We start from the raw sequence: 22931 nt of genomic DNA, 5'->3' as shown, positions 1-22931 counted from the left end.
TAGGGCCAGACTTCTTCATGCCAGATAATGAGTATATGACTAATAGAGTCAATAGTGTAGCGACCAGTAGTTGTAGCTCAGGTATTCACTTTGTTGCCTTTCTTCTGTTGCATATAATATATTTTCATCTGCCTCTTATTCTTATCAGTTTCCTGTGTTTACTTGCATGCAGATATGGCCACTCCCAATATCTTTGACATCTACCAGGCCAAGGAGGAAGAGGAGATTCCCCAACTCCAACGGAGATCCAAGAGGAGAACTGGCGAATCCAGCCGAGGCCCTCCGGCCAAGAAGGGTCGAATAGAAGACCTTCCCAAGGACGCGCCAACTGGACAGACTCCTGGGCTAACGGGGCAAACTCATCCACCAGCTCCTACGGAGAAGCAGACTCCTCCTGCCCCACCAAATCCTCCGGCTGCGCCCGCCAGAGAGGAAATTATTCGCGACAAAGCTCTCGGGGCTAAACTCATGAGCCGTACCCTTCGATCAACCAGGGATCGCCTTGATCGCATTGGCAAAGGTGACCGTGTCAGGGATGCAATGGTCGAGGCTGAAAACTTGGGGGCTGACCACGTTCTGAATAGGGCCCTGAATGAAATCTCCAGTGTGAGTACTTCTTCACATTTTTAAGCCTTAGTCTTTTATTCTTCACGGCAGGCACTAACTTTTTCCTTTGTTCACAGGCCTTGCTATCTGCTATCACTGCTCGTACCCATATCCAGGCTTCCATCGAGCAGGCCAAGGCAAAGGCCACTGAGAGGCATCAAGGGAAGGCGGCTGAGGAGCTTTCGGCTGCTGAGGCTAGGCACGCCAAGGAGTTGGAGGCAGTGGCTCGAGAGAGGGATGCTGCGGTGACCAAATTGTCAGAGGCTGAAGCTGCAAAAGATGCCGCAGTAAAGTTGAGGCAGCAGTATCGAGATTCCAACCAAACCCATCTTCGCGAGATCAAGCATCTGGGAGAGACACTCAAGTCCAAGGATGAGGCTATTGTCACTCTTGAAGGCAAGGTGAAGCAGCTGGAGCTTGACAACTCCAAAAATCTTGAAAAGTACAAGAGGACGACGCTTCGATGTTTCTACAACTTCTGGAAACATAATCAGGGTGCCGACTTTAGCTATCTTTCGGAGGAAGTCAGGGCTGCTGAGTTGGCTCGCTGCACTGCCCAACTGGCCGAGGAGGAGGCAAGATTGAGGATCCCTGCCTCTCCAAGCATCGTTGGTGTGGAAGAGGAAGAAGTTGTCGAGGACGCGACCAACCAGGATGCTGCCCAGGACCCTCCGGCCCCAAATTCCTCTAAAACTTTCTCATTTATTTTTTCTTTCTTTTTGGCTATACGACCCACGGGTCGTGATGTAAAGACAATAATTTCTTTTTAAACTTTGTTGCACGGGCAGCAAATCTTTTTTTCTTTTATTCGAACAGTTGCATCCAAGCAGTGATGCTTGCGGTGTAAAAGCTTAAATCTTGATGCTATAATATCTTTATTTATTATAACATTTGTCTGTATGACCGAACTTAGCATAGTACTTTGGCATGACTTAACAAAACATAAATTTTGAAAAATATTCTAAGTACTGTAGCATGCTTTCACTCATTTTGTTCATGTGTTTACATACCTTGCGAGTATGCTTTGCTATCGATGTGCCTTATATGCCCCCCAAGTGATCGAGGAGCTTTAGGCCCTTGGTCACTTGCCCTGACCATGGCCTGTTCGAACATTCTTGTTCGTGCGAAAAATGATACTTGCAATGCAGCAAAACAACACACGTAATGAACAAATACTTGTAAATGTAAATTCACAATGGGTGGCAAGAATGACTGGCTGCGCCCAGTCCCTTATAATCTCGTATTAAAAATGGACTAAACATGTCTTTACGAGTGATTCTATAATAGAACCTTACATATACAAGCAGTTAGCCATACAGCGTGGCTAACCCTCTTTGCAAAACTTGTAAAAATTAAAAATTTTAACACAAGCCAGTTCTTTAAAAAGGATTGTTCATTGATAATACTTGCGCAGGTGTTCTCCATTCCAGTAACGTGGAACGAGATCTCCGTTTAAGCGTGCAAGTTTGTATGTGCCTGGATGAAGGACTTCTTCAATCTGGTAAGGTCCCTCCCAATTAGGTCCGAGCACTCCAGCAGTAAGGTCGCGGGTATTTAAGAAAACTCATCGTAGCACCAAATCTCCGACGTTGAATTTTCTTTCTTTAACTTTGGAGTTAAAGTACCGGGCGACTTTTTGCTGGTATGCAGCAACTCGGAGTTGAGATTTCTCTCGTATCTCATCGATTGAGTCTAGGGACTCCATCATTAGCTGGCTATTCTGATCTTGGTCGTAAGTCTAACACCGATGTGAGGGGGGATCTAACTCGACAGGCAACATGGCTTCATATCCGTAGGCTAATGAAAATGGAGTATATCCTGTTCCTGTTCGGTGGGACGTTCTATAAGACCATAGGACTTCAGGCAGCTGCTCTGGCCACGCCCCTTTAGCTTCTTCAAGTCTTTTCTTCAGGGTGTCTTTAAGAGTTTTGTTTACGGCTTCGACCTGCCCGTTTTCTTGGGGGTGTGCAACTGAAGAAAAGCTTTTAATAACTCCATGCCTCTCGCAGAAATCGGTGAATAAGTCGCTGTCAAATTGGGTCCCGTTGTCTGAAACTATCTTCCTGGGCAAACCATATCTGCATACAATGTTCTTGATGACGAAGTCAAGAACTTTCTTGGTCGTGATGGTTGCGAGTGGTTCAGCTTCGGCCCATTTGGTGAAGTAATCAACTGCCACAACTGCGTACTTTACTCCGCCTTTCCCTGTAGGCAGGGATCCAATCAAATCTATCCCCCATACTGCAAAAGGCCACGGGCTCTACATCTGCTTCAGTTCGTTTGGAGCTGCTCGTGGAATCTTGGAGAACCTTTGACATTTATCACATCTTCGTACATACTCCATCGAATCCTCGTTCATCGTTGGCCAGAAGTAGCCTTACCTTAGAATCTTTTTTGCCAAACTCTGCCCCCCAGCGTGATCCCCGCAGAAGCCTTCATGCACCTCCTTCATGAGTTCCTTAGCCTTTTCTGGTGTAACGCACCTGAGTAGTGGCATTGAGAATCCTCTTCGGTACATAACACCATCGACCAGTATGTACCTAGCAGCCCGTCTTTGTAGAGTTCTGGCTTTGTTCCTATCTATTGGCAGCGTACCATTTGTCAGATACTCCAAGTAAGGCGCCATCCATGTATCCTCCATTCGAATCTCCATACTAGACACAGCTGCTTGTATGCTTGGCTTACTCAGTCTTTCTACTGGCACAATGTTCAAAGTGTCAGCATCCTTTGCGCTCGCGAGTTTGGCTAAGGCGTCTGCGTTTGAATTCTGATCTCGCGGCATTTGCTGGAGGGTGTACTTCGTGAACTAGGCTAGTAGGTCCTTTGTTTTATTTAAGTAGGCCACCATCTTCAAACCTCACGCTTGATATTCTCCTAAGACCTGATTCACCACCAGTTGTGAATCACTGTAGATATCAAGCGTCTTTATGCTCATATCCTTTGCCATTCTCAATCCAGCGAGGAGTGCTTCGTATTCCGCTTCATTGTTTGATGCAGTGAAGTCGAACCTAATGGCGCAGTGAAATCGATGCCCTTCCGGCGTTATCAATATCACTCCCACTCCAGCGTGAGATTCGTTGGATGAACCATCCGTGAATAGCCTCCTCGAAGGAGTCTTGTCTTGAGGCACGGGCACCTCAGGCAGTTTGCATTGCTCACAATCTGGGAGTTCAGTGAACTCCGCAATTAGATCGGCTAAGACTTGTCCTTTTAATGCTGCTCGCGGTGAATAGGTTATGTCGAGCTGCCCTAACTCGACTGCCCATTTTAACAATCGCCCAGCTGCCTCGGGATTTTGGAGGACTTGTCAAAGGGGCTGATCAGTTAGAACCATGATAGGATGAGCTTGGAAGTAGGGGCGCAGCTTTCTAGAGGCAAGGATAAAGCAATATGCTAACCTCTCGATTGGCGGATATCTCAATTCTGCCCTGATCAGTCTCTTGCTGACATAGTAGACTGCTTTTTGTGCTCCTTCTTCCTCTCTCACTAGCACCGCGCTGGCAGCAACTTCAGTAATCGCCAGATAAATAAACAAAGTTTCTCCTTCGATCGGCTTTGATAAGATGGGAGGCTGTGCCATATGAGCTTTCAGCGCCTGGAATGCTTGCTCGCAGTGTTCTGTCCACTCAAACTTTTTATTCCCCCTAAGTAGATTGAAGAATGGGACGCACTTGTCTGTTGATTTTGAAATGAATCTACTTAGGGCTGCGATTCTTCCGGTTAAACTTTGTACATCTTTGTTCCTTTCTGGCGACTTCATGTCGATCAGGGCCTTTATATTGTCGGGGTTGGCTTCGATTCCTCTTGAATTTACGATAAACCCCAAAAACTTCCCTGATCCGACTCCAAAGGAACACTTGAGGGGATTTAATTTCATTTAGTACTTGTTTAACACATTAAAGCACTCTTGTAAATCCCTCACATGCCCTTCTGCTTTCTTAGACTTTACCAGCATGTCATCCACATATACCTCCATGTTTACACCGATTTGCTCTTTAAACATGTGGTTGACTAGCCGATGGTAAGTCGCACCTGCGTTCTTCAGTCCGAAGGGCATTACTCTGTAGCAATACAAGCCCGTGTCGGTCCGAAAGCTGGTGTGATCCTCATCCGGGGGATGCATGCTAATCTGGTTATAGCCCGAATATGCATCCATGAATGAGAGGATCTCATGTCCTGCAGTAGCATCGACCAGCTGGTCGATCCTTGGGAGTGGGAAGCAGTCCTTTGGGCAGGCTTTATTGAGGTCTGTAAAATCCACACAGGTCCGCCACTTGACATTAGGCTTGGGGACCAGCACTGGATTGGAGACCCATGACGGATAAAAAGCCACCCTTATGAATCCATTCTCCTTTAGCCTTTCGACTTCTTCTTTTAAGGCTCGTGATCTGTCTTTATCGAGCAGCCTTCTTTTTTGTTGCACGGGTGGAAAGGTCTTGTCTATATTCAGGACATGGCTGATTACTGTAGGATCTATCCCAACCATGTCTTTATGCGACCAGGCGAAAACTTCCTGGTTCTCTCGCAAGAATTCCACCAGTGCGTGCTTCGTGGTAGGCTCTAAGTTTTTCCCAACCTTTATGACTCTGGTTGGGTCTTCTTTGTTGAGTTGGACCTCCTCCAGGTCCTTGACGAGTCCAACATTTTCTTCAAAATCCCCAAAGCGACGATCCAAATCTCCATCCTCACTTTGGGCAACACCCTATTTGGTGACTTCACCACCTGATTGGGCTTGCGTATCAACTGCCATCTGCAATCTATCTGGAGTAGTGCTCCTCGACGTTCCACTTTTCGCCTTTGTGATCGAGGCGTTGTAGCACTCCCTGGCTTCCCTTTGGTTTCCTAAAACGCGTCCTACCCCCGCGTCTGTTGGGAACTTCATGGCTAGGTGCCACATAGAGATGATGGCCCGTAGATCAACCAGTATGGGCCTTCCAATAACGGCGTTGTATGCCGATGGACAATCGACCACTATAAAAGTGGCGAGTAATGTCCTTGTTGTAGGCGTTGTACCCATCGTTACTGGGAGTTTGATCATTCTGGCTGGGGTGAGTCCTTCTCCAGAGAAGCCGTATATCGTTTGATTGCAGGGCTCCAAGTCCTTTACGGACAATTTCATGCATTCCAGTGTTGACTTATAGAGGACGTTCACTGAACTTCCTGTATCGACCAGTACCCTCTTCACCATCATATTAGCCATCTGGATGTCCACGACCAGCGGATCAGAATGTGGGAACCGGACGTGTTGGGCATCGCCATCAGAGAAGGTTATCTCACCTTCCTCTGACCGAGCCTTCTTTGGTGCACGGTCCTCCACAGTCATCATCTCGATGTCCTGATCGTGGCGCAGAGTCTGAGCATATCATTCTCTGGCCTTTCCGCTGTTTCCCGCGAGGTGCGGGCCTCCACAGATGGTTAAGAGTGTTCCAGCCATAGGGGCAGGTTGTAATGGTGGCGAGCGTTGGCGTGTGGACGCCTGCTCGTTGCCACCTGGAGCTTCTCGTTGGGAATTTCCCGAGGCCCGTACGTATCTTCTCAAGTGTCCTTGTCTAATAAGGAACTCGATTTCGTCTTTTAACTGGTTGCATTCATTAGTGTCATGTCCGTAGTCGTTATGGTAACGACAGAACTTGGTGGTCTCTTTTTTAAATGTCCTTTCGAATGGTTCTAGGTTTCTTGTAAGGCACACTGGAGCTTGTGGCTTGGTAAACCTCTCCCTGAGACTCAACGAGGGCAGTGTAGTTAGTGAACCGAGGCTCATAACGATTACCCTTAGCGCGTTTGTTATCGGAGGTGGAAGGCTCGTTATACGGCCGTTTTCCACCATTCTTGCCATTACCGTTGCCATTCTCGTTGCCTTTGCCGTTGCCATTAGGTTTGGAACCATTGGCAGCTTTGGCGGGTTCGGCGGCCTTCTTACCCTTGTTCGAGGGTTTTCCATCATCAGCAATGGCTTCTTCGAGCTTGATGTAGCGGTCAGCTCAGTCTAAGAATTCTTGGGTAGTTCTCACTTCTTCTTTTCGGAGACTTTTCCAGAGGGGAGAGCAACGTTTAACCCCTGCGGTAATGGCCATCATCTTGCCTTCGTCTCCTACTGTTTTTGCTCCAGCCGCCGCTCGCATAAAGCGCTGGACGTAATCCTTTACTGGCTCCCCGTCCTGCTGGCGAATTTTGACTAGCTAGTTTGCTTCAGTTGGGTGCACACGACCAGCATAGAATTGTCCGTAGAACTCCTGTACGAACATTTCCCAAGAAACAATGCTCGCGGGAGGGAACTTAAAGAACCACTCCTGCGCAGCTTCAGAAAGTGTTGCAGGGAAGATCCTGCACCGAGCGTCTTCGAACACTTTCTGAATGTCCATCTGAATTTCAAACTTATTGACATGCGAGACTGGGTCTCCATAGCCGTCAAAGTTTGGAAGCGTAGGCATCTTGAATTTGCTGGGAGTTTCGGTGTTAGCTATCCTTTGTACGAAAGGAGTGCCTTTTCTCCTATCGTGGTCGATGTAAGAAGTCCTTCCTCCGACCAGCTGATGCACAGTCTGGTTGAGTGCGTCTATCTGGGCCTACACTGCGGTAGGAATCGCGGTGGCCTCTGTTGCTGAGGGGACGTTCTTGCTGTGCCTCTCGCGGCGATCATTGAGTACATCTCTCAGGTCCTCTTCTCTTCTCCGCTGCTTGCTACCCCCGAGCCGGTTGAAGACATTATTTTGTCTGGGCTGCCCCCCAGCATCCTGTCTATTTGGTTGGTCATCTTGAGGTACCTGACTCCTGCTTTTACCTCTTTCTCCATTCCTCCCACCGGCATTTCCCTTGCCTGAGTCGGCCTCATTGTATCCATGGCCATCTCTGAACCTCGACTGGCTATGGTGAGCTCGACTGTTCCCTCGATGTCCGTTCCTGGCTGAACCATCCCAAGCGTTAGAGGGTGGCCTGCGCTGGTCATGGTGTCCCTGTGCATCATCATGCCGTGGGGGGCCCCGGACCGCAGAGCCTAACTCTGAATCTCTCCTGTTGCCAGTAGGGTACTGACCTCTGTTCGGTAGTTTCGGCCCATCATCCCTACGACATCTAGGGCTGCGAGGCTGATGCTCGGCCTTATTCTGCCTCTGTTGCGGGGGATTACCCCGAGCAGCTTGGGATGGTGGCTGTGCCTCAGGCTCCAGTGGGACATCGTCATGGGGCATCTGAGGCTGCTCGGTCTTTGCGGACTCAAAGGCTGGATCGGTGGGCTCGGATTAGGACCCCTCTGGGGTGGCCCATTCACAGGTGGGTCAGGTTGCGAGGCAGGTGCAGCCTGATTTCTAGCCAGCAGCAAGGCTGCCTCAAGGGCTGCCATGGCTTTGGTCTGGCGGCGATCCACCTCCGCCTGCCTTTCGCTCAACTCCGCGCGCTGCCATTCAATCTCTTGCTGCTGCTGCGCCATAACTTCAGCGGCAGTCTCCTGACTAGCTCTCAGACTAGCCAGCTCTTCCTGCAACACGCCCAGGGTACTCTTCAGCGTTGCATCATCCATTTCCTCCTCCTCAAAGTCCAATTGTGGCTCATCCTCCGCCATGCTTGCAGGAGGAGGAGGAGGTGGCGGGTTTGACGGTGCAGCAGCAGCCGCCTGTCCAGTTTTCTTTCCAGCTTTCGCGATTAGTTTTCTCAACAACGATAAATCAAGCTCTCAATGAAAGCACCAGAATGTTGACTCAAGATTTGGCCAACTGACACGGAGTCAAAATATGCTTGATATGAATGAAAGAGATGAGAAGAACGTAATGACAAAAGTAAATAAGACACAGTATTTTATAGTGGTTTGGCCCCAAGATCTGGTAATGACCTACGTCCACTTAGAATGATATTGATATAAAAACCAGAAGAGTGATCAAAGAACTAGGGTTCAATGAGTTTTACCACTTTCTCAAGATCAATACAATATTCCTAGGATAATTACTGTTATCTCTCACGATTCCAAAAGCCAAAGTCCCTTCCCTTGAGCTATCTCTTGCTATTTATAGGCTCAAGGGGGATTACAAAAGATTGTTATAGATATTCTCTCCTGAATAATCGGATACCCAGGAGATTGTGTGAGATAAATTCGGGATTCATAAAGATCTTCCCATAAATGTCGCCTTGTACACGGAACTATCGACCAAACTGGTCGCGGGTAAGACAGGCTTACACTGCTTCTAATGTGTCCTCTGGTCGATACTTTAACAGAACGTTTCCAGGTGTCAGCCACGTGTCCAGGGATTACTTGCCACGTCACCAATGCTAATTTTATGGATAACATATGTAAAACTAAGAAAATAGTAGAATAAGGCCCAAACCGACCCTTTTTCTTTCTCTCAGCTTATACCCATCATTTCTATTATTCTCTCAAAGAAGCTAATGGAACCAAAGGAAAAGCTTGGCTAGAATTCAGGAAATTTGAGATGGGACTTTGGAGATTAGTTCAAGGTTATCAAGAGGATCTAATCAAGGATTGAGGTAAGTTCTGAGTTACATCTTTGGCTATTTAATTCTATAGTTGTGGCTGGATTCTAAGAGTTTCTGGGTTTTGAAATTAAGGTGGAATTAAGGCAGAAGACTTGGTGGATTAGCTCAAAAATTTCTTGGAGGATTGGTTCTCCAGTAAAGGTAATCCTGCAATGATTGTTTAGTGTTTGAATACTGTGTTTTCTGGGCTGGTTTTGGTGTTCTTGAACCTATGGGTTTTAGAAATTAAAGTATAATCTTAGTGAGCTTTTAAGTTAGGTTTCTGCTGGGTTTTGCTGCTAGAGGCATGTTAGTAAGTCTGTGATAATTGAATTGTGTTATTGGGATGGTTTAGGGTGGATTTGAGTGTTAAAAATGGTGGTTTTTCTGGGTTCGAAGGGATGGGCTGCGGCCCTGTTCTTGGTGTGTCACGGCCCTATGGAGCAAAGAGGAGCCAGAAGGGCTCGAAGGCAGAGGCGGGCCGCAGCGCCTTAGGGGAGCGCCGCAGCGCGTGTTAGTTTTCCAAGGAGGCCGAGCCTCTGATTTTGGGGCAAACCGTGGCATAGGTCCATAGGGCCACGACCCTTAAAGGGATTTTTGGCCTTTTGGAGTTTTTAAGCACGAGAACCTAACCTAGAGTGCTCGGGATCGATTCCACTACCATGTTTTGTGGAATTCGATGTCCCGAAGGTTAGAACCTTATCCGAAAACCTTTATACAATTATTAATGGTATCCTTTTTCTTGGTTGTGGCTAGGTATAAGCTAGGGCTCGGGAAACGGATCGTGCTCAAGAGGCATCTCTCGTAATCAATACACTTGGAAATTAAAGGTAAGAAAACTGCACCCGGTTGTGAATTTATAATGGGACTAAGGGTTCCCTATTTTGTATGATTTATGAAGGATGGTATTATGCCATGTGAATAATAAACAAACAACCTAAGAGTGTTGGAGTTTACATTGTTGCACAGGGTGCGACTCAGCCACTGGTAGCTGAGGACAACTTACTATGCACTAAGCTTGGTTTAAGCGGACCGGAGTCAGTGGGATAAACAGAAGGTGCGACCTAAGGGCGTCGACCCTGATTATCATGTGATTTGATTATTATTATTATTGATTGATGGATTTGTCATACTGAATAGTTGAGTGTTGGTTTGTTGATTCTCTGGTTATGTCTATGGACTAGGTGATTAATATGGTATGCTAAGTGTATGAACATGCTTTAAGGATTATTCAATTGTTATCATTGTTTGTGCTATAATGTAATATTTTCATGCTGGGCCTTGGCTCACGGGTGCTACATGGTGCAGGTAAAGGCAAGGGTAAGCTTGATCAGCCCTGAATCGAAGAGCTCTGAGGGCAGAATGTACATGATCAGCTGCTCGGCCGCCATGGTTGAGGATAATGCAGGAACAGGAGGACCATAAAAGTTTGTTTTGCCCTTAGAGTGGCTAGCGGTTGTTTTCACTCTGGAAATTTTGTAAACTGACTTTCAAACACTGTTCCTTTTGGGATCCCTTGTACAAAATGTTTAATTATATGAAATGTATATTTTATGACCAAAACCCTTTTAACCCTAGTTCATTAGTGATGTCAGTGACACATTTTTAACTAAGTGACTTGATTAGCAAGTCCCGCACCTTTATAAATACATAGTGTAACGGTTTTGGCTACCCAGGGTGTTGCACATTTGGTGGCAGTGAACTATTAGTCAAGTCTAGGTTCTCCTCCCATGGAGCTCGAAGCAATCTTTAGGACTTAATCTACTTCTATGAAGACGCAATTACCCCTTAATGTGTCCCATTTGTCACATTACGAAAACACGGACAACAACCTCGATCTAAAATAATTCCTAATAACTACGCATGTGTATAAATTTTGAAAAATTGAAAAAACACAATATAGTAGAAGGGAAATGTATGAAGATCTAATAAATGTAAATTTAGAATGAGGATATTATCCTCAAGCAAAGCCAAAATGGAAAATTGTCTTGGCCTTCAAGGCCAAATTACAACGGGCGTTAATAATCCCTAGAATAAAAAAAATAGCAGTAAAAAAAATGACAACAAGAGAGGCTCTTTAACCCCAAGCTCAAGTGAAACACCCTAATACCCTAGAGTCGTTACCATGTAATTTTAAAATGTGCCATTAGCTCGCTAATTGAGGTATTAGACCAAAATATGTGATTAAATCAAAATAAAGACTCATTTAATGAAACTTAAGTATAAAATGTTGGACATTAATTTAGATCATAAAAGTGTTACATTGTGAACCCAAAATATTTTTTTAAAATATATTTACAACTCAAAAGTTAGAGTACAGTCCACCTAAGCGACAAAATCAAATGTTTGCACAGGCCAAACATGTACGAGCCGCTCCCTGCCCTCTAACTCATTCTTGGCCGGCCTTTCCTTTGCCCTTTCATGCACCATAGAGCACCCATGATCCAAGGCCCAGCAAGAAAACTCCACACACATAGCATATAACAATTCATTCCAGTAAATGTAACTTTAAACAGATACAATAGACTATTCACATAGCGGCCTATGCCAACCGAGGGGCTTTACCAGGCACCAGGTTTTTGGTCTTCACCGAAAGGGTGAGTAAAACACCCTAGATGGACATTCCATGACAGCTTGCATTCAACATGTTTGTTGTCGTTCGGCCTGAATTCAGCTTACCTGTTGCCGATCGTGGCCTTTATCGATCACAGTCTTTGCTGAGCAATCATAATCACACAAACATGACATAATGATTATAAAAGTTTATACATAACACTAAACATAGATAATTGGGCCAAGCCCTGCTCTACAGGCATAAACAATTTTCTTACCTGAGTCTCGAGCTGACAATACCAGGCGATCTCGAGCACAATCCCTAATCTCGAGCCTTAGTGGTAAAACCTAGCCACAACATAATAATAAATAACCATCACAATACAAATCAATTAAAAACCTTCGAAATAATATACTAGCCTCTAGGATCAAGAATTCTACTAAAACGGGTAGTAGGATCCTTCCCAAGCCTCTAAGTTTTTAGTTCTCGAGCCCAAAACCCCTAATTGGCTACTATTTTCCATTTGAGTCGCGGCCCTCCTCAAGTCAGAGAGCTCAAGGCTCTCACCTGGGGGACACGGGCCGCAGCACGCCTCAACCTATCCTATGATGCCTGGACAGTTTCAGATACCCCTAAGGCCTTCTGAGTTCATATGGGCCTCAGTGCTCAAGAACAGCACCGCGGCGCAACCCCGCGACCCCAAAACTACCCCTGCATTTTCTCAAGCCAATTCCACCAATTCACATCCCAAACTTGCACCAAGGTCCCAATTGAGTTTAAAACTCTAAAAATCACATTACAAGCAGTATAAATACCTCAGAAAACCATCCTCCCTAGATCAAATCAAAACCAAACCTAAGTTTCAAACTCAGCTAAACCTTAAACTTAACCAGGGAAATTCATGGAAAAGGCATGTTCTAAACCTTACCTCAGTGATGATTTCGACCTTCAGTTGCTGCTAGCCACTTAATCCTAGCTTGATTCCTCAATTCCCAGCCCTAAATTCAAAGCTTTTCCTTCAAAATTTCCCAAAGCCTTTTAAGCACACCAAGGGAGAGAAAGTGGCTGAATAGAGAGAGAGAGAGAGACTAAGTGTTTTTCTTCTGATTGATTCTAATGTCCTAAGGTCAATAGTCTATGTCTATCCCTTAGCACCAAAATGACCAAATTGCCCCTAACTTAACACTTAGCCCTTTAATGCTACCAAGGGTAATTCCATCATTTGCCACATTCCTACTAATTCCTTGAGTATTCCTATAAATCCTCAATTAATCTAGGCATGCCCAAATAATCGCTATATAGCTACCCATTACCTGGTAACCCCGAACACGTACTACCTTCCCAAAATACCCCCAGGCTCACCCCGAGTCAGATATTTGACCTTGTTGTAACTATTTCTCTAATCCGCTCCCTAGGACCGCCTCAGACCACACATCTCAAATACATCTCCACAATATTGTGGTCTCAATCATATCACAAACATAACACACACACATATATATATACCTTCAACGTGTAAAAAATTAAAAATATGCCCATATTAACACAAATGGGCCCACATGCATATTTAATTCACCTAAACATGCATCTCTAGTCATATAATAATATAATTCGAGTAATCATGAAGTGATACACATATATCACAATTAATCACATAGTAATACGATTAAATAAGTTATTGCCCTCCCGCATGCTAATCAAGGCACCAAGCCTTATTAGCAAATTTGGGACATTACAACTATCCTCTCCTTACAGAAACTTTGTCCTCGAAATTTACCTGAATAGTTCGGGATGTCGGTCCCTCATATCAAACTCAAGCTCCCAAGTTGTCTCCTCTACTTTGTTGTTCCTCCACGGCACTTTCACTAAGGCAATGGTCTTGTTCCGTAAGACTTTGTCCTTTCGGTCAAGGATCTGAACCGGATTCTCCTCATAGTACAAATCTTGATCCAACTCCAGGTTTTCATAACTCAACACATGGGTAGGACCTGATATGCACTTCTAGATCATAGACACATGAAATATGTTTTGAACCCCTGATAAGGCTGGAGGCATATCGAATCTGTAAGCCACCTCTCCAACTCACTCCGGGATCTCAAAGGGGGAAACAAATCTAGGACTTAGCTTGCCTCTCACTCTAAATCGTATCACTCCTCTCAAAGGGGAAACTGTGAGAAACACATGATCATCGCTTGAAACTCTACACTCCAACGTTTAAAGTCTGAGTAACCCTTTTGTCTACTCTGCGAGGCGAGCATCCGAGCTCCAATCTTTTCATTTGCCTCGTTAGTCCTCTGAACGACCTCAGGACCTAAGTACTTCCTTTCACCGTTCTTATTCCAATGAATGGGTGATTTGCACTTTCTCCCATACAACATTTCATATAGAGCCACTCCAATAGTCACCTGATAGTTGTTATTATAAGAAAACTCAATCAAAGGAAGATACCTACTCCAAGTTCCCCCAAATTCCAGCACACATGCCTACAACATATCTTCCAGTATTTGAATCATCCTCTAAGAGTGTCCATCCGTCTAAGAATGATAAGGTGTACTAAATCTCAACTGTGTGCCCATAGCCTTCTGCAGGCTCTCCCAAAACTTAGAGGTGAAGGTGGAATCCCTGTCGGACACTATCGACCTCGGAGCCCCATGGAGTCGCACAATCTCATTTACATACAACTCAGCATACTACTCCACCATATAAGTTGTTCTAACAGGAAAAAAGTGGGCTAATTTGGTGTACCTATCCACAATCATTCACACAAAATCATTTTTCCCCACTGTCCTCAGCAATCTAACCACAAAATCCATGGTAATATCCTCCAATTTCCACTTTGGAATCCCTAAAGGCTGCAGCAGCCTTGCTGGCCTTTGATGTTCAACCTTCACCTGCTAACAGCTTAAACACTTGGCCACATAATCCACCACGTCCTTCTTCATCCCTAGCCACCAGTACAGAGTTTTCAAATCTTAGTACATCTTTGTCGGATCCGAATGTAGAGAATAAGGAGTGGCATGAGACTCATCTAGAATCTCTCGTCTGATACTGGAATCCATCAGAATGCAAATCCGACCTTTATACCTCAGAAAATCTACCTCTGAAATAGAAAAGTCTCTAGCCAGTCCAGTTAAGACATCCTCCCTGTGTTTCCTCAACTGAGGATCCTCCTTCTACATATCTCTGACCCTCTCAGGGAGTGTATACTTGAGGGTAATTTTGGCTAGCTAACCAACTACTAGTTTAATCCCTGCTCACGTCATCTCTTCAGCTAACTTTTCTGATATCTATCTTGAACTGAACAACTGTCCTGGCCCTTTCCGACTCAATGCGTTGGCCACCACATTGGCCTTTCCTGGATGGTAAAAAATATCACAATCGTAGTCCTTTACCAACTTCAGCCAACATCTTTGGCGCATTTTCAAATCCTTTTGAGTAAAGAAATACTTCAAACTCTTATGGTCTGTGTATATTTCGCACTTTTCTCCATACAGGTAGTGCCTTCATACCTTCAGTGCGAATACCACCGCTGCTAGTTCCAGATAATGAGTGGGATACCTTTGTTCATAATCCTTCAGTTGTCTAGATGCATAGGCTATCACCTTCCAAGCCTGCATCAATACACAACCCAAACCCTACCTCGAAGCATTGTGGTAGACTACAAACTTTTCCTTGTCTGACGGAAGACTCAGTACCGGAGCGGTGATTAGCCACCACTTCAACTCCTTGAAATTGTTCTTACATCTATCTATCCAGACATACTTGTTCTTCTTATGCGTCAACCTCAGTTAACGGTGTGGCTATTCTGGAGAATCCCCCAACGAAACGTTGATAGTACCCTGCTAATCCCAAGAAGATTCTAACCTCTGGTACACTGCTTGGCCTAAGCCAATCTTTCACTGCCTCAATCTTGGTTGGGTCTACCAGAATCCGCTCCTTACTGACAATGTGACCAAGAAATGTTACTTGGGGTAACCAGAACTTACATTTACTGAACTTAGCATATATCCTATGCTCCCTCAGCCGTTGTAGTACCAAACAAAGATGTTGCTCATGCTTTGTCTCTGATTGGGAGTACACAAGTATATCATCGATGAATACGATCACAAACTTACTTAAGTATTCCCTGAATACCCTATTCATCAAATCCATGAAGGCGGTGGGGAATTGGTTAACCCAAATGACACGACGAAGAATTCATAGTGCCCCTCCTACGGAACGTGGTCTTTGGTATGTCCTCCTCCATAATCCTCAACTGATGGTAGTCGAACCAAAGGTCAATCTAAGAGAACACCATCTTTCCATGTAGCCAGTCAAACAAGTCATCAATCCTAGGCAATTAATACTTATTCTTAATAGTTAACTTATTCAGCTCTCAGTAATCGATGCACATTCTTAAGGACCCATCCTTCTTCTTGACAAACAACACTGGAGCAGCCCACGGTGAAAATATGGGTCTAATGAATCCTAGATCTAGTAATTCCTACAACTAAATCTTCAGTTCCTTCAACTCTGCTAGAGCCATTCTATAAGGTATCCTTGATACTGGCTCCATTCCTGGTGCCAACTCTATGACAAACTTGATCTCTCAGTGTGGTGGCAATCCTTGCAGGTCCGCTGGAAATACATCAAGAAACTCACATACCAACCTAGTCTCACCCGGTCCAACTGAAACGATCCTAGATGTATCTACTATGTTCGCTAGGAATCCTATGCAATCTTCTTACAGTAGGTCTTTAGCTTTCAATGCAAAGATCATAGGTACTCATGCTCCAGTCACTGTGCCCACGAACACAAAGGGTGCCTCTCCTTCCAGCTCAAAAGTTACCATCCTTCACTTGCAATCTATCGCCGCCCCATACTTTTTCAGCCAATCCATTCCAAAAATCATAGCAAAGTCATCAATCACCAGTTCAATTAGATCCACAGACAACTCCCTACCGTCTATCTCTGTTGGTAATGCTTTAACCCACCTCCTAGAGACTACTAGTTCCCCAGTCGGCAACAAAGTCCTAAATCCCCTGGCATATAGATCACAAGGTCTACACAAATGGTCTATCACCCTAGCAAATACAAACGAATGAGTAGCTCCTAATCAATCAATGCAGTAAATAAAGAACCAGCACTAGAAATCTGACCTATCACGACTGAGGGACTAGCCTCAGCCTCAGTCTGGGTCAAAGTGAACACTCTAGCTAGAGTAAGGTTGTCACTCCTCTTTGGTTCATCTTTTCTGGCTTGTGGGCAGTACTTCCTCAAGTGACTGACACACCCACATATGAAGCATGCTCTGACTCTACACTCCCCCAGATGTCATCGCCTGCATCGTGGACACTCTGGGAAGCTTCTCCAGTTCTCTCCCTCGCCCTCCTATCTACTACCAAAGGTACCTCGTGCCCTCCTATCTAGACCAGAAGGAACAAAAGAATCTTGGCCCTTTCTCTTCTGATCACTGGGCCACTACCTCGGCCAGAACAAGTGAAGGGAGGATCTGTCCTCCGAGCATCGTGCCTTGTGATGCCTTCTTTCCATATCTAATCTTCTGCACCCTCAGCTATATGGGTTTTTTCCACTACCTAAGCATAAGTTGTAGTCCTCGGATCCAGCGTTATCTTAACATCATGGGCTATCATCACATTCAACCCCTGTACAAATCGATCTCTCTTTGCCATGTCAGTAGGCACCAAATCCGGCGCGAACTTAGCCAACAGATCAAACTTCAAGGCATACTCTGTGACGGTCATCCTATTATGGGTAAACTAGGTGAATTCATCCACCTTTCCAGCTCGAACTGCAACACTATAATACTTCTCATTAAAGACATCCTAGAATTTATCCCAAGTCATAACAGTCACATCTCTCCTCTGAGACACAACTTCCCACCAGATGCGATCGTCTTCCTTCAACATATAGCTGGCACAAGCCACCCTCTCATTTTCTTCCACCCTCATGAAATCCAGGATAGAAGAAGTTATGTTCATCCAGTGCTCTGCCCATAATGGGTCTGGACCGCCCTCAAAGGTGGGTAGGTGCTGCTTTCTGAACCTCTCATACAAAGGCTCCGACCTATTCTCCATCACAGGCTGGGCTAGCACTGGTGCCATGGCCTGTGGAACCTGTAGTCCAACATCCCAAGGAGGAGCCTACTGCCTCAACTCTCGAAGATCATCTTCAGTTCTTTGAAGTATAGCTTGCATTTCTGCACACATTTGTTGCTAGTTTTGTGGGGCAGGTGGAGGGTCTTGACCCTGGTTGTTATCTTAGGCCATATTTCAATGGAATCTAGTTGATCACTGAGGCATAACTTCAATACGCCTGCAATTAATGACGTTGCATATCAGGCACGATAATAACATCCAAAGAAACCACCTCCCAGTTCAATCAACCAACCACAAATTCAATACGCCTGCAATTAATGACGTCGCATATCAGGCATGATAATAACATCCAAAGAAACCACCTCCCAGTTAAATCAACCAACCAAAAATATCGAATCAATATAATGCAGACATAGCATAATCGTAAAGCAGTCAAAGGGGCCATGCTCTAGAATTATATACACTCATCATGCTATATTTATATTAATCAGGCAAACAGGGAAACTCAGACAAGCAACTAAACATATATTTTACTTAATACTAATCAACCCTGAGTCGAGCTTGTCTTTGGCCGCGAGCTTACATGTTTGGTCAATCTCCAGAAATCATAAACCTTGAAATGCTCTGATACTAAGTTGTAACACCCTACTACCCTAGATCTATTACCATGTGATTTTAAAATGTGCCATTATCTCACTAATCAAGGTATTAGACCAAAAGGTGTGATTAATCAAAATAAAGACTAATTTAATGTAACTTAAGTATAAAATCTTGGACATTCATTTAGATCATAAAGTTGTTATATTGGGATCCCCAAATATTGTTTTAAAATATATTTACAACTCAAAATTTAGGATACAGTCAACCTAAGCGACAAAATCAAGAGTTTGCACAGTGTTCCTCAAAACTAACCTAGGTGTGGTTCCCAGGTAGGCCAAACATGTATGTGTCGCTCCATTCCCTCCAACTCATGCTCGGTCGACCTTTCCCTTGCCCTTACCTGCACCATAGAGCACCCGTGAAACAACGCCCAGCAAGAAAACTCCACACACATAGCATATAACAATTCATTCCGTAAATGCATAACTTTAATCATATACAAAGAACTATTCACATAGTGGCCTATGACGACCAAGGTGCTTTACCAGGCACCAGGTTCACGGTCTTCACCGAACGGCTGAGTACAACACCCTAGATGGCTATGCCAAGAAAACTCCTGCATTCAGCATGCTTGTTATCGTTCCCGGCCTTCGTCGATCCTGGCCTTCACCTATTAGTCATAAAAACACAAAAATGGCATAACAATTATAAATATTCATACTTAACACTAAACATAGATAGTCTCCGGGCACAAATTGTTTTCTTGCCTGAGTCCCGAGCACAATCCCTAATCGCGAGCCTTAGCGGTAAAACCTAATCACAACGTAATAATAAATAACCATCACCATCTATAACGATTAAAATCCTTTGGAATAATATACTAGCCTCCAGGACCTCGAGTTCTACTTAACCGGATAGTAGGATCTTTCCCAAGCCTCTAAGTTTGAGTTACCGAGCCCAAAACCCCTAATTTTCCACTATTTTCCATTTGAGTCGCGGCCCTCCTCAAGTCAGAGAGCTCGAGGCTCTCACCTGGGGAACATGGGATATGGCGCACCTCAATCTGCCTTGCAGTACCTGGACAGTTTCAGAGACCCCTAAGGCCTTCTGGGTTCATACGGGTCGCGACACTCAAAAACAGCACCACAGCGCGACCCCTCGAGCCTAGTACTCCCCCTACATTTTCTCGAGCCAATTAAACCAATCAACACCCCAAACTTGCACCAAGGTCCCAATTGAGTTTAAAACTCTAAACAACACATTACAAGCAGTATAAATACCTCAAAAAACCATCCAAATCCCTAGGTCAAATCAAAACCAAACCTAAGTCTAAAACTCAGCTAAACCTCAAACTTAACTAGGGAAATTCATGGAAAAAGCATGTTCTAAACCTTAGCTCACTGATGATTTTGACCTTCAGTAGCTGCTAACCACTTAATCCTAGCTTGATTCCTCAATTCCCAACCCCGAATTCAGAGCTTTTCCTTCAAAATTTCCCAAAGCCTTCCAAGCACACCAAGGGAGAGAGAGTGGCCGAATAGAGAAAGAAAGAATAAGTGTTTTTCTTCTGATTGATTCTAGAGTCCTAAGGTCAATAGTCCATGTCTATCCCTTGGCACCAAAATGATTGAATTTCCCCTAACTTAACATTTAGCCCTTTAATGCTACCAAGGGTAAATTCGTCATTTGCCACATTCTCACTAATTCCTCGAGTATTCCTATAAATCCCTAATGAATCCTAGCATGCCCAAATAATCGCTAAATAGCTACCCATTACTCAGTATCCCCGAACACATACTACGTTCCCAAAATACCCCTAGGCTCACCCCGAGTCGGGTATTTGACCTCGTTGTGACTATTCCGCTAATCCGCTCCCTAGGACTGCCTCGGACCACATATCTCAAATATATCTCAACAATATTGTGGTCTCAATCATATCACAAAGATAACACACACACATATATATATACCCTCAACAGGTCAAAAATTACAAATATGCCCATATGAACACGAACGGGCCCACATGCATATTTAATTCACCTAAACATGCATATCCAGTCATATAATAATATAATTCACGTAATCACATACTTATACGATTAAACTTAGTTATTTCCCTACCAGCACGCTAATCAAGGCACCAAGCCTTATTAGCAAATATGGGACGTTACATCCAGTAGCTCACCCTTAATAAGAAACCTCTTCCTCCCTGCCATCTCCAGCAGCCCTGAAGGTATCTACAGTCTCTGAATGTTCTTTGGATTTGCGGTCCTGGAATTTATAGTGGTAGCAGTTTCACATCTTTGCCTCTAAAAATGAGAATTCACCATCTTGGTTGAAACACTAAACCTTATAGAATAAATATTCCACGGTCAAATGAATCGTGGCCTCGTGGACAATAACCTTAGCCTGGAGGTCGTGAACCCTGACCTAAACCTGGTCTTGAGTTTCGAGCACTCTAAGGGCTTGCTCTTTTGCACTATTCTCATTAGCCCGGCTGTGTCGAGCTCAGTCTGGGGTTTGGTGAATGCCTTTTCGAGCTGAGAGTTAGTGTCCTCAAGTTTAATGTATTTCTTCTCGAGCTCATCTTTTCCCTTCTCGACCTACTCCAACTCTGCCTCAATTTTGATCCCTGCTCGGATCTAGGCTAATAAAATCTTATAATGAGTATGGAATAAGCAAAGAGAAATCATTTGAAGCAAAAACTTACGATCAAATGCATCCCCGGGGCTGAGTGTATCACAATTTGAGGAGTTTAGTCCTCTATTTACTCCAGCTCGTGTATTGTTAGCTGGTTAATGTGACCCACCACATCACTAGCTAGGGCTTGGATTGAACCCTAGAGCCAAGCTAGGAATTTTCCCACCTCCATATGAGGAGCTAGGATAGAGGCTAGAGGAACGTCTTTGACCGTGACCAAAATCTCCTTTTGAACACGAGGTTAGAACCAAGGCAGCTCTTTTCCCTTAGGCTAGGCCCTAGTAGAGGAACCTCGAGCTCTAAATATATTCTTCTTTATTAACCTCTACCTTTTGATGTCTAGGTCTGAGCTGCTGATGGCTGTTGTCAAGTCGCACATGTTTTCCTCTGCAACGTAACCAAGAGAGGGTTAGATGAACTTTAGTCAAGCTTGGAAAAGAAACAAGTAAAGAAGAAAACCCTACCCTCTGAGCTAGAGGAGGAGACTATGATAATCGAATCTGGATTAAGGATAAGCTGACTAGTGGAGAACTGGCTAGTTCTTGGATAAACGGGGGTGGAGGAAACTCTCTCACAATAATCTCAGGCACTGTTTCAGATTCAAGCTCATCATCTAAGCTTGGGTCGTACTCTACATACATTGAAATAGGTAAAAGTGTCCCAGATTCCAAAATATACCAGGATGGATATAGGTGTCATATTTCTTAAAATGGACACTCGTAATATCAAAATATACCAGGATCAGTATAGGTGTCGTATCTCTTAAAATGGGCACTCCTAATATGCAAGGTATTTTCTACAACTATTGCCCTATTAGGGAGACTCAAGTCATGACGGGGAACTAAAAGGTCGACACACTGTTGGATGGTGACATTTTTGTCTAGATCCTCAGGATATCTGGTCACAATTGTCCTTGAGTCAGTTCCATTGTTACCTTTGCCAGAGGTGCTGCAACTGCCCCCGATTGAACCCGACCTGGGTCATCACTAAGACCACTCTGAGAAGGGCCCCCTGCGCACCAAAGGTGCAACTTCTTCTTCCTACTCGACCTCCTCAACATTGGCGAAGGCCCTCTTTTTAGCCGGGCCTCGAGGTCAGAACGCTTGAGATTGGTCGACCCCAATCAACTTACAATGTAACATGTTGGCATCTGTTGTATTATTACTCGTCAATCTTTTTCTTCGGTGGGGACAGAGGCGAGTTTATGATATTTGTCCTTCCGGACCGCAGAAGCTTGAAACAACTTGTGGATAGCTGCATATACAATCAACACAATTAGAATAATTAATATTGTAAAGTAGACAAAAATACTTACAAAATCATCAAGGTAAAGATACTTACAAGGTCAGTTGAAGTATCTATGTTCACAGGCTGTGAATCCATTCGACATGAAGAACACGTCCTTGACTTCGCTTGGATGACTCAGGAGCTCGATGATAGTGGCAGCTTTTAGGAACCTAGTGAGGTAGTAAAACCGATCACCTCCAGTATTGGTGTTGGGGTTGGTCCTAAGGTAGAAAAATTAAATGATATCCTCTGGGGTAAGGTTTTCCCTTTCATTTTAAAGAAATAAAAATTTTAACCCTGTGAGGAGGTGATACGCGTTTGCAGGGAGCCAAAATGGAGCTAGCTTCTTGTAAATCAGAAAATCTGCAAAATATGTGCTCAATGGTAAAAAGGCCCCAGCCTTTAGGCCCTTGTCACTCCAAGGCCCAAAATTATCTTCGAAAGGAGAACAACTCCTGTCTCCTTCAAATGTTAGGATAGCATAAAACTTTGAGTCTGTCTTAATGCCATGGCCCTTCATTATGGCATTAACCTGGGCCATGGATGTTATCTGGGACACAATTCTCTCAGCTTCATAAAATTTATATGTGCTTACCTCGAGCTCCTTATCCACCACTGCCCCA

Source organism: Humulus lupulus, chromosome 1 (genome assembly GCF_963169125.1).
Source record: "Humulus lupulus chromosome 1, drHumLupu1.1, whole genome shotgun sequence".
Taxonomy (NCBI): domain Eukaryota; kingdom Viridiplantae; phylum Streptophyta; class Magnoliopsida; order Rosales; family Cannabaceae; genus Humulus; species Humulus lupulus.
The sequence above is the reverse complement of the archived record's forward strand: the minus strand, read 5'-3'. Positions refer to the sequence as shown.